This window comes from Otolemur garnettii, unplaced genomic scaffold (assembly GCF_000181295.1).
Source record: "Otolemur garnettii isolate 467f Iridium unplaced genomic scaffold, OtoGar3 scaffold00003, whole genome shotgun sequence".
Taxonomy (NCBI): domain Eukaryota; kingdom Metazoa; phylum Chordata; class Mammalia; order Primates; family Galagidae; genus Otolemur; species Otolemur garnettii.
In genome coordinates, this window is record NW_003852398.1 from 44,844,872 (window position 1) to 44,856,919 (window position 12,048).

Below are 12,048 nucleotides of genomic sequence, written 5' to 3' on the forward strand. Positions count from 1 at the left end.
AGAAGTTTTAAATGTACAAGGTACTTTGGGGGAGATGTCATCAAGTGACCTACAGGAAGAAGAATCCAGCTGCATGTAACACATTGGATCAGTCATCTTTCAGGAAAAATGAAGAGAGTTGGGAAGTGGGAGTAGAGGAGAGAGCATGAGTCTCCCACCCCACCTCTCGCTTGGCTGTTATTGACCTTCTGTTGGAGTTGAATTGTTTTTTGAGTTCTTACTGTCAACAGAACAAACATTATTCAAAATGCTTGTTGAATGAACATGCATTACTGGTATGCTGTTTTAAGACATAGGCCATTGAGATGTTCACACAACTCCAAATGATTTATGAAGGGATGAATAGCCCTTGAGGCAAGACACACATCACTAAGCCAAAATAAATAAACAAATAAATGTTTAATATAAATCAACTCTAAATTGCCTTTTTCTATATCCTATTTCTTACTGTCTACACAGAATACTGTAAAGGAGGATGGAACAGGGGTGGAGAACCTCTTCCTGTTGAAAGGCTACATTAATTTAGCTGTAATGAATGAGGCCACCTTCAAGAAAGTTCATGAGAAACAGTTAAAAATGTAAACAATTTTGTAAAAATCTAGCTACTACGTATTTAATAATTTCAAAAAATAAAACCTGTTACTATTAAAGTTAAGTAACCTTTCAATGACTTTGCGTGTCTGCTTTTTGTTGGAAAGCATTTGAATATTCGGTTGCAGCAGGAGGTCTGCAGTTTCCCTTGATCCTTTAGATCAAGGAGATGGGTGTGAGTCCTTTGTGACCTTATGAGTGTCTTGATGCCTGTTAGGTAGGAGAATGGAGATTCACAGCAGTTAAGTGGTTGAAAGGCAAGAAAGCATTTTTTTGGTATGTTGCCTAAGGAACGCATGTTCTGCATTTTTCTCGTATTTCAATTAGATTTTTCTTGGCATCGAACAATGACTTTAAAATGTCATCTATTGAGAGCTCAATCAATTCCATCTGTATTTTTTTATGTACCTTGGTGATATCAACTAGGTGAGGTTGAAGTGCTAATTCAGGTGTGATATCATGACTCTCAAAGTCAGTGAACCTTTCATTGTATTCTCCAATTAACAAGTCTGTTCTGCATTTTCTTTAAATGAGTCACACAACCATCCTGCTTATCAATGACTTTGCTAACCAGGGAAAAGTTTCATCTGAAAATCTCTTCTGAAGTGTTTTTTAAAAAGATAGCTTTTCTTTCAAAATGCTTGGATTTTGGCACATGTTAATATTTAGACTTAGTTTTACATTGGTGAGAAATATTCAAGTTGTTTTGATTTGACATGATATCACACAGAAATGAGGCATTCCTGTAGAAATCTCCTTTGAATAATTCCCATTGCTGATTCTTCTTCATAAAATTTAACTATCTGTTCTCACAGAGATTAAAGTTTGGCTAATACCTGTCCCTGCGAAAGCCAAACGCACTTTATAATATTTGGCAAGTCTGCACTGAGTAGCTCAGGTTCAACTTTAGCATGTTACAAAACTGCTGATGCCATACTGCATTTACACAAATACAGTTAGCAATACTTACTTATGCTCGTTGCAGAATGTCACTTAAAGCAGCAGCTTTATATAATGAAAAGAAATCCAGAGAGCACCTGGATCTCTGAATACTTTTTTTTATTGGTGCAATAAACCCTTTGTATTTTCCTGTCATGGAAAGTGCATTGTCTGTATGCACACTTGCTAAATTTACCAAATTTAGTCCAACTTTAGGATTTTTATTCCGAAAGTTGTAGAAGATATTTATTCCCAGTGTTCTGTTGTTCACAAGATTCACCAGAGGGCCCAAAGTGAGTAACTCTTTGTAGCAAAGAAAATCTTCTGTTATAACATGAATGAAGTATAAAACCTGGGCTGAGTTGGTATCAGTTGGTTCATCCAGAGTCATTGAATAATACATATTTTTGAAGTGTTGCATGAAGTTGTTCTGTTAAGTTGAAGGCTAATTCATGCTGCTTCTTAGTTATAATTCTTAAAAGAGGCAGTTGTTTGTAATTTCAACACTTTTGGTGTCCAAACAGCCCTACAGCTTCGACAATGCATTCTTTCACAATTTCCACCTCACTGAATGGCTTCTCTTCCTTCCTGAGAATATAAATTACTTTATAAGTTACTTCAGCGGCTTTATTTTCAGGTCTTATAGCTGCTTGAAAGAACTATCTTTGCTTTTTCATCTTTTAATTTCTGCCATACGAACTTTCATGACTTTCCCTCTAATTTAAAATATTTTTGGTCCTTAGAAGTATTATAATGCTGATGAACACTGAATTTCTTTAATGTCGATACTGCAGTATCACAGAGCAAGCAAATCACCTCATCTTTAGCAGAAACAAGATAATATTGCAATTCCCAATCCTCATGAAAAAATCTGTTTTCTTCCTTCCATGTTCACTTCATCTTTGACATCATGGTCTGTAAGCAGCCAACTGTGCGCCCTCGAGCTGTGCATCTATTCTCAGATTCCTCTTCAAACAGAGCAAAGTGCACCATTGTCAAAAGCTGATAACTGACTGGCCAACTCAACCCCCATAGACTCACCAGTCAGCCTTGTGCAGTGGTGACAGCCCCTCAGGTGAGGAAAGTTACACCAACTAAATCATGAGCGCAAGCAGCCATCAATTTAGCCTGTATGGCTTCTAATATTCTAATTGTGAGGATCAATCTGGGAAAAGTTGAAACTTATTTTTGATATTTTAAATATGTTCACTTTAAAAGTAAAATAAAAATATAAAAGTTGAGCAACAATGTACTAATAAAAATAAAATAATTTGTTGTGTAAAGTTTGGATTCAGTCAAAAGGCTGCACTTAAGGACCTGGAAGGCCATGGGTTCTTGACCCCTGGGGCAGAGTATTGGTGTGGTTATGTAAAACCAATAATAATTAGTCTTGGATAAAATACAGTGAAAAATGTATGAGTGCACATGTGTACATGTACGTAGGTAGGTATGCTAGTTATGAGTAGGTAGTTTCTTCATATGTTTATAAAATATTAAAGATGTATATCTGTATATATCTTTAATATTATATATTATATATACATATCTGTAATATTCTGTAAATGTATCTAAATTATGTATTCCGACATAAACTATGTTTGGTGTTTTGATTGATTTAATTTAGTCTCTCAAAAGTGAGGGTTCACTTTTTTAAAATCCCTGCATTTGCTAAGATACTACTACACCCAAACAGTTATTACACATTTGATGGCAGCTGCTGTGTGAAATAGGATTTTCTCAGCATTTTTGTGAATGCTGTTTTTGTTGGAAGGATTTCCTTAGCCTCTACCTCCACATAATATGTTCCTGGGTCACAAAACAACACTGGATTCCCTTATAATTTAGACTGGCGCTACTCAAAATGTACCAGCGCTGGTAAGCAGACTGATATCTGTCCACCACTAAGAAATTGGTGCAGGAAGTGGGTAAACAATTATAAACTTTTGTAGCAACTTGACTTACCAAGATAACCAAGCAGCATCTCATTTTAGTATTAATTTTTTATTATATTTTATAAAAGTATTTGTATACCATAGAGTAGAAATTAAAGAAAGGAAAAACATGAACAAAAACTTGGGCCTTTACCACAGATGTTTGAGCAGCACTGACTTACGTTAGTTATTTTTAAACCTGACTACATATCAAGGTTGTCCAGAGGGACTTCTTAGGAAGCACAGGATGGTTAGTGCCTGGGGCAAGGGCTCTGTACAAAAACCCAACCAACCAACCAAACAAACCTCTCCAGGTTATTGTGCTGCACGTCTTGTTTAGAATGTCATTTAAACCATACCTGTCTACTTGCTGCAGCTAATTACATCAAGACTATAGTTTTGGGTGATTCTGGCAGAATTTAAGTACCATCATTTCCTCTGTATGTACTAATGCTTCAGTTTACATTCTCCCTTCTCCCAGACTGCACTCCTCCTGGTCTCAGGCCACATCTCATTCATTTCTAGGTCACCTTTGCTTATCTCAGCGCAGGCTTCAGAGCACATACTCCAGAGATTCTCTTTAAAGCAGATTTAGGGAAGTTACGATGGGAGAGAATGAGAACTCGGTGGCACTCAGGTGCCAAGCACCCCATGGATAAATCATGAAAGGACTGCTTTCTTTAAATCTCTGAATAGAACGGACTCTTCTTTCAGTGCACCCTGCTTCTGTTGAGCCTGGAGTAAGAACCTGTAATCTCGCCTTTGTGAGGCTGTTAATTAAATTACTTTTGATGTTTTAAAAAATGAGCACTTCCTGTCTGTGTCCTCTTGTTTTATCCACATTCAAATAGTCTAAGCAGTCATTATCCTGCCGTTGAATTTACTTTCCTCCAATTTTAATAAAAGAGACATTTTCTTTCAATTATCTTGCCTTTTCTACAATCTTGACATAGGCTCCTTTATTTTGTCAAGATAATGGCTATAAAAATAATAGCTAATAATAGTTCATTATTGATAATCCTGTTAGCACTTGAAGATAAACATTTCTGAGGTTCAGCCCTTTTGTTCACATTATTAAGGCAAATTTCTTTTTGTTTCTTCTGTGCATCAGGGCAGGCAGATTTCCTCTGTGACGTGCTGTTATGTCCAGTTCACCTATGCACTGAGGATATAGCCCTCTGGAGTAGTAGCTTCATGTCAGGTTGTGTCTTTAAGCCGGCATCTTGTAGGAACTAGGATTAATCTTTGGTCCACTGTTCCCGGCAGAACATCAAAACTGAAGTTCAGGGATCAGCAAATGGTTCCAGGTGAAAGTCAGTTTGTGAGGACTTCTTTATTTGTATGTTATCCCTCTTGTACTTAATTTTTGCATTCCTGATCATTGCTTTGTTTCTTGCCAGCACAGGGAAGAACTGATACATATTAATACTTATTTTCTGGAATGTTTATTTGTTTTTGGTAAGTATGATATCTGATGGATAAAGGATATCAGATGGATAGACCCAGAAGCCTAAACCTGTTTCTCCATGCACTACTTTAGGTAATTTATATAGATGATTTGGATGGCAGTCAATCTACCCTCTTGAGATCAAAGAGGGAAAAATAATTAGGAACAGAACATACATTTGTATTTCAATGAATTATTTACTCTAAGGGTAATGGTAAAAAGCATGAGAAAATAGTACAAGAAGGGCAATAAGGTTTAGAGATTTGAGAGTAAAGGTACTTTGTCCAAAAAATACAAAGGTTAGGTAAAAGAATTTTTACTCTTTGTGGCTGATGAGAACCTTTCATTAAATCTTTTTTTTTTTCTTTTTGTTTTTTTGCAGTTTTTGGCTGGGGCTAGGTTTGAACCCACCACCTCCGACATATGGGGCTGGCGCACTACTCCTTTGAGCCACAGGCACCACCCTACCTTTCTTGTTTTTGAATTTCTGCATTTCTATTCAAAGGTGGGTTAAATTTGTCATATACTTGAATTGCTACAAATTTGTCTTATCTCTCTTCTTTTTTCACCAGACTTTGTCTTCTTGGTGCCCACTCTTTTATTTTTTCAAAGCTTTTTCTTCCTTTTAGTTAATTTGGGTTTAAATTAGTCTCTCAATCTGTTTCCCCCTCTCTCTCTATATATATAATTTTCTCTCCATTTTTTTTCCTCTTACTCACAGACACACTAGACAGACATCTTGCTCACAAACTTGTTATTCTTTCTCTCTCTTTATTTCCAACATTATTCTTCTACTCCATTTCTCGGTGAAAACACTATTTTTATAGAAATGTTTCTCCTCTCTCTTCTCATATTTTTAAAAACCAGGCAGCCTATGAAGTATCTTGAAATCCTGGAAACAAAGTGATTAAAAGCTTGCTGAATAATAGTTATTACAAAAACAGAGGATGCTCGATAAGGCAAAGATCTCTCTGGTTTCACCAAAATGAACCAAGTGAATAGTATCCTCTGTTATTTGAATGTGAATTGATGGAAACAAAGATCTAAAGCAGCAGTGGAAGGAAAAATCTCAAGGAATAGAAGTGATTGTCATTGCTAACAATCCTGTAAACAGAAATGCATAATTTTACGGGCTTCTGAAAGGATTTAAAAGGCTGGATCTAAGGTGAAAATGACTGGGCGATTGTCTGTCCCCATGAATAAATGCATTCCTAAGAGAAACATGCAGTAATAATAAAAACAAAACAAAACAATAATTTTGTGAAATATTCTGGAAAGTACCACCAGTCCGTGGTATTTTGCATGTCAACACATGGATAAACAAAGCAAATTCTCACAACATGAGATCAAGGAATGCCATGATTCTTTTCCTATCTTTCAGGTGGGGAAGCTGAGGCTTGGGCCTGTTAGGTAAGTTTCCCTGGAACGTTTCCATGCAGCTGGGAGGTGGAAATACCAATATTCAAACACAAATATGTGCAGTTTTAAGGCCTGATCTCTTAAGCAAAATGGTGTCTGACCTATGTCTCCTAAAATCAAAGGTAGAGAAGAAAATGACATCATGTGTGATTGCAATGACCTTTTAAACAACCTTTTTAAAGGGAGACCTCTTAGATAACACTGTCAAACAAATGGATATTAGAGAAAATTTTGTTAACCCCCATTTCCTAGATAAGGAACATAGTTCTCAGAGAAATAGAAGGAACTAGTTCAAGAATGTCATTTGCTTTGATGAGATTATAACCCTAATCACTCTGATAGCAAAACCTTCGCTCCTAACTGCTACTCCCTGTTCCCTCCCACAAATTATCTTCCCTTCTGACTGCGGACAACAGTAGCAAGTCCAGTGTCATGTATAATCTGAAATCTACTAATGCGTGAATATGTTGTCTAAAGGGAATAGCATGACAGTTATTGTTTTTCCCTAAGTTTGTATTTCCATCAGAGGGCTTCTTCTCTTTTGCCTAAGAGAAGAAGATGGAACAGAGGAGTATATTCTAAACCACTTCTAACCCGCACATTCACAGAACTTTTGCTATAGCTGGGGACTGTAGCTAATCAAAACTAATCAAAAACCTAATCAAAACTGATGCTGTCCAAAGGAGGACTGCTCACTGTGGCTTTGAGACTCCTTTGTTAGGCTTTTTGTATAGGCAAAGGGATATCCTGATCAATGAAATGTCTTGAAAAATAATTCTGACAGGTACGAGGGGAACTTCCATCATGGTCAAGACCACAGGGAGTCGAAGACTCAGCTTTTACTAAATCTGCATCAAGGAATTTGCAATTTAGAATCGTAGGCTTATTTTTCTTGAACCACTGAGGTGAACTAATTTACTCGTTGAGCAAAGGACTGGTTTAAACAGTGTGCTCCCTTAGGAGCTGTGAGTGCTAGCAATACTGCACAAACAATACATATTGACTCATTTGTATTTTTGCAGATTCCAGGAGGGTAATAATTCTTCATAATCAAAATGCCATTGAATCATTAAACTTGCTCTACAGATGCCTATGAATTATTTTCTGCTTCTAGGAAATTATTAAATAGTGTAAATTACTATAATTTGGTACTCATCTTTCATAGCCATTCCTTAGAGAACAGGACCATGTTGGAGGGGCCTCAGCTTTCTTCAGAGGCAGCAAGTTTCAGGCACAGAGCTCTGTATTTGTGACTGTCTTGATAGCTGCCTCTAAGGAGCTATGACATTATCCTCAGCTTATTCTAATTTGGAGAGAAAAAGCCTTGTTGATTTCAGATCTTTTACATTGGTGAGGGCAGGGCGTTTCACAGTAGACTTAGTTCCTTAGTATGTTTGGAATAGCGGGGTAGGAGGAGAGTATCCCAGGAGAATAATTCCAATAGAAACTACACGTATATTATATGTATTATGTGAATCTATGCTTTATTTTTTTCTAGTTGTTTAAAATTGCTTTTTAGTTTTATTTTATATACAAATCTACATGCTTAGGACAATCAAAGGACCTCATCTGAAAGCAGAGACACTTAAAGACAAAAAACGTATTATTATTTTTTCTGTGATTCAGGGTGAAAAGGAATAGTTTGCCTTTGACAAGATCCAAATTTCACTGTAGAGTTTTTTAATATATATATTTTTCTTTTATTATTCTTCTTTCTTTTCCTTTATTAAAAATGGTTCAATTCCCTATGTAAGATGAGTTATTAGCCATAGAAATGAATTTTATTACATTATTTTACATGTTATTTATATAAATGGCAATAGATTAAAAACCCCTCTCTATATAAATACTCATAATCAAGATTCTGAAGACTTTTATTTCTGACACAAAGAAAGCTGAACAATGTGAAAATTCTTGGTCTAGAATTCATGTATCTTTGAGCTCACAAGAACTGGTGTTAGAAACTTTTTATACTGCTATGTTTCTTTTTAAAATCTTTCACCATTTCCTTCTACATTAAGCTGACCTTTTTCTTTAATGGTTTTTCCAGAGGGAATTCACTACAATAGAGGCAATCTATTGTTGGACATGATTTCAGATAACAACTTCTCAGTATTTGTGTACTTTTTGTTGTTACTTAATTGAACAAAAATGGTCAGTTTAATGAAGTACTTCCTATATTATTTCATTTTAATCTAGAAACACTGGGGTGATTTTGGCTAAACATTAAACTAAGGAGACAAAATGAAGTTCAAAGAGCTATGGATTCTGATGTTTCCGAGATGGTGAATAACACAAGTTTCAGGTTCCTTGCCTCAGGGTAAAACCTGGAGAAATCATAGAGGCAAGGGAGAACTATGGATTTAAGAAACCAACAAAGGAGAGAACCCTTGTGACGCTGTCTGAGAACTGGTCTGCACAGGCTGGGGCACAGGAAAGCCAGAGGGAGCAAATGAGAGAATGGTTTATAACAGAGGTTCTCAAAAGGTATCCTCAGACAGTATAGGCGAAAGGCCTATATACCTCTGACCAAAAAAAGCTGTTTGAGAGACAGCAGTGAAAAGACTTTGTGCAGGCATACTTGTGAGAAACTGAGGCAGAATCCCATATGACTGGGTTGGTTGCGGGTGTAAAACCCCCCTGACCTAAGGTGGGCCTGGTCAGTTGTGGGCATAAAACCCCTCTGACTTAAGGCCCACGTGGGAGCGGAAGCTTGCAAACAAGTTTTCTGTATGTCTTAGAAATTTCTTAATTATGCCTTGCTTAAAATTGAAGTATCTGTATGTCTTAGAAATTTCTTAATTATGCCTTGCTTAAAATTGAAGTATCTGCCTCCAAACGGTGAGGCCAGCAGGGCAGGTATTCAATCCACCTTCAAGCCTCAGGCTTCATCAGATATGAGCAAAAGAAGTTAAGGGCTGACATGTTCTCCATTAAGTTATGTTAAAAGGATTGTGTTCAAAAGGATTATGTTAGATTAAGTTAAACTGTAGATTACTAGGGAGGAGCTATGCACAAGATAGTCACAAGGTGGCTGTGAGATGGATTCATGAGATGGATTATGGATTGTAATGAATATTCATGAAATCACTGATGTACAGTGAGCATGTGCCAAGGGATTGTAATGAATATTAATGAGGTACAGAGCAGCATGTACACAGCTAACTATTTAAACCAAGAGTAAAGAAATCAACTTGCCACTTGCCATGAGAGAGCAATGGTCCCTGGCTGTTTAAGCCAGGAATAAATAAAGAAGTTGTCACATGCCTGAGAGAGCTGTGAACCCTTTTATTTAAGTATACAATTTCAACATGCGGGTTTATGCTCCAGGCCGCAGCTTCTCCGTGAGACCCTAAAAACAACAGATAGCATCAGCTTCACCTGGCTGACTCCTCAGTGGGGGCTGCCCAGCCTCAATCCTAAGGTATCCCGGGGAAAGCAGCTGCTGAGCAAAGGAGGTGGGGGCTCATCCAAACCTGGGAAGATGGAAAAGCCTGGAGGTGCTGGGACAGGACTGGACTACCCCTGTGCACCCAGAGTCAACAGGTGGGAGGGGTTACGCTCTTTGAACGTCTGATACTTAATTAGACTAGGAAACCTGGTTTCCTTCCCCTGTGGGGACAGAACTAGTTTTTCCCTCCCCCTTATCTAAATACCTCTGTTAGCAACCCCCTACCCTTTTACCCAGCCTTATTTCCAGTCTTCCTGGGGACTTGGGATTCTTTCAACACTATCTTTTGACATTTCTTCATTTTGCATATGTACCTTTGTTAAAAATCGATGAAAGCCTTCTGAGGAGGCCAAAGAAGGGCTGGATTTTCTCAGTCTTACTGCTCAGCCTGAGTTCATGTAAGCCTTCTCCAAACATTCTCAGACTTTATGTTTTAAACTCCGGGATTGTTAGCGTCATTTCCCAGTCGGATTTCAAACTAGGTCTGGGTTCACGCAAGGACCCCCAGACACCTGGGAACTTATCAGGCATGCAAATTATTGGCTCATTCAAGACCTCCTCTATAAAGAAACTCAGGGTAGGGCCCAGCAATGTGTATTTAATTAAGCAAGCCCTCCCAGTGATTCTGATACGTGCTCACGCTTGAGCAGAGAAAGGGTTTAGAACTCTCACTTGCCATCTCCTTGCCTTGCCTTGGCACACTTGTGGCCTACAGACTTTAGTATAGACACCTGCTTCTGCTACTCCAGCTGAACAGAGAATCAGTGCCTTGCCAGGGAAGAGAGTGATTATCACAGTGGTATGTACTAACCAGCCGGTCTCCAGCATTTATTTCTCTGCCAAACCCCACAGGTTCACAGCCCAGGGAGGAGCGTGTACTTGCTTCTGCTAATTCCCCTAAAGACTTAATGAAACCCTGGAAAGAACAGCTGCCTGCTGGCCTGCCAGCCAAAATGTTACCACAGATTCTACATAGCCCCAGATAATCTACGGCTGGCTCATCTCTGTCTCCCCAACTTACCTGAACTGTTCCAAATCGATGTTTAATTTATGTCATTCATCACTGACCACACAGAATAGCTGTACCCTCCAGAAGAAAGTGAGTTCACTGGCCCTGAGAATGAGGTCTCTGAATAGGGGCAGATCCATTATTGTGAGGCCTGAAGATCACACAATTTTGGGGTCCATTTTATAAAAAGGAAAATTACAAACACAAAATCATGTATGAAAATATTTGCTTAGGATGAAACAAGAAACCACAATAAAATACACATTTTAAGAAGTTGACAGATATCATAAATATTAAATCAAAATTTTATTAATTGACCAGTTGTAATGCCACTATAAAACTATTTCCCTATTTTTTTTTTTTTTTGGCTTCATTCTCTTTGATCACCTCTTTGTCCACAATGCATTAGCAAAGATAATTACAATTTAATACAAAAAAGAAATTTGTCTTATTATATGATTGTTCATAATTTGTTTTTTATTATTGATAGCATACTTATGGTTTAATTATTAATAAAACATACACATTCACATACTGACATATTTTCTCCTTTTTAATTGATACAAAATAACTGTACATATTTATGAGGTACATGTGATATTTTGATACATGCATACGGTGTGTAAGTGTGAAAGCAGGGTAGCTAGGATATCAAGCACTTCAAATATTGGTCATAATTTTTGTGTTGGGAATATTCCAAATCTTCTCTTGTGGCTATTTTGAAATATCAGATAAATTATTAACCACAGTCACCATACTGTGATGTTGAGCATAGGATCTTATTCCTTCTATCTAACTGTATTTTTTTACTCATCCCTGACCCATCCACCTTCCTCACCTCTGGTAACTATCACGATATTCTCCACCTCCATGAAGTCCACTTTTTTAAAGGTCCCACATATGAGTGAGAACATGCAATTTTTGTCGTTTTATGCCTGGCTTATTTCACTTAACATAATGACGTCCAGTTCCATGCATGTTTATGCAAATGACAGGATTTCATCCAGTATGAATATGTACCATATTTTCTTTATGCATTCATTTATTGATGGGCATCTTGTTTTATTCCATACCTTAACTATGGTGAATAGTGCAGCAATAAACACAAGTGTGGGCATCTTTTTGATATAATGATTTCTTTCAAAATAACCAACTTTTTGTTTTATTGAATTTTTGTCTTTTTTTGTCTCAATTTCATTTATTATCTGGTTTGATCTTTGTTTTTTCCTTCCTACTACTGGTTTGGGGTTTGTTTTATTCT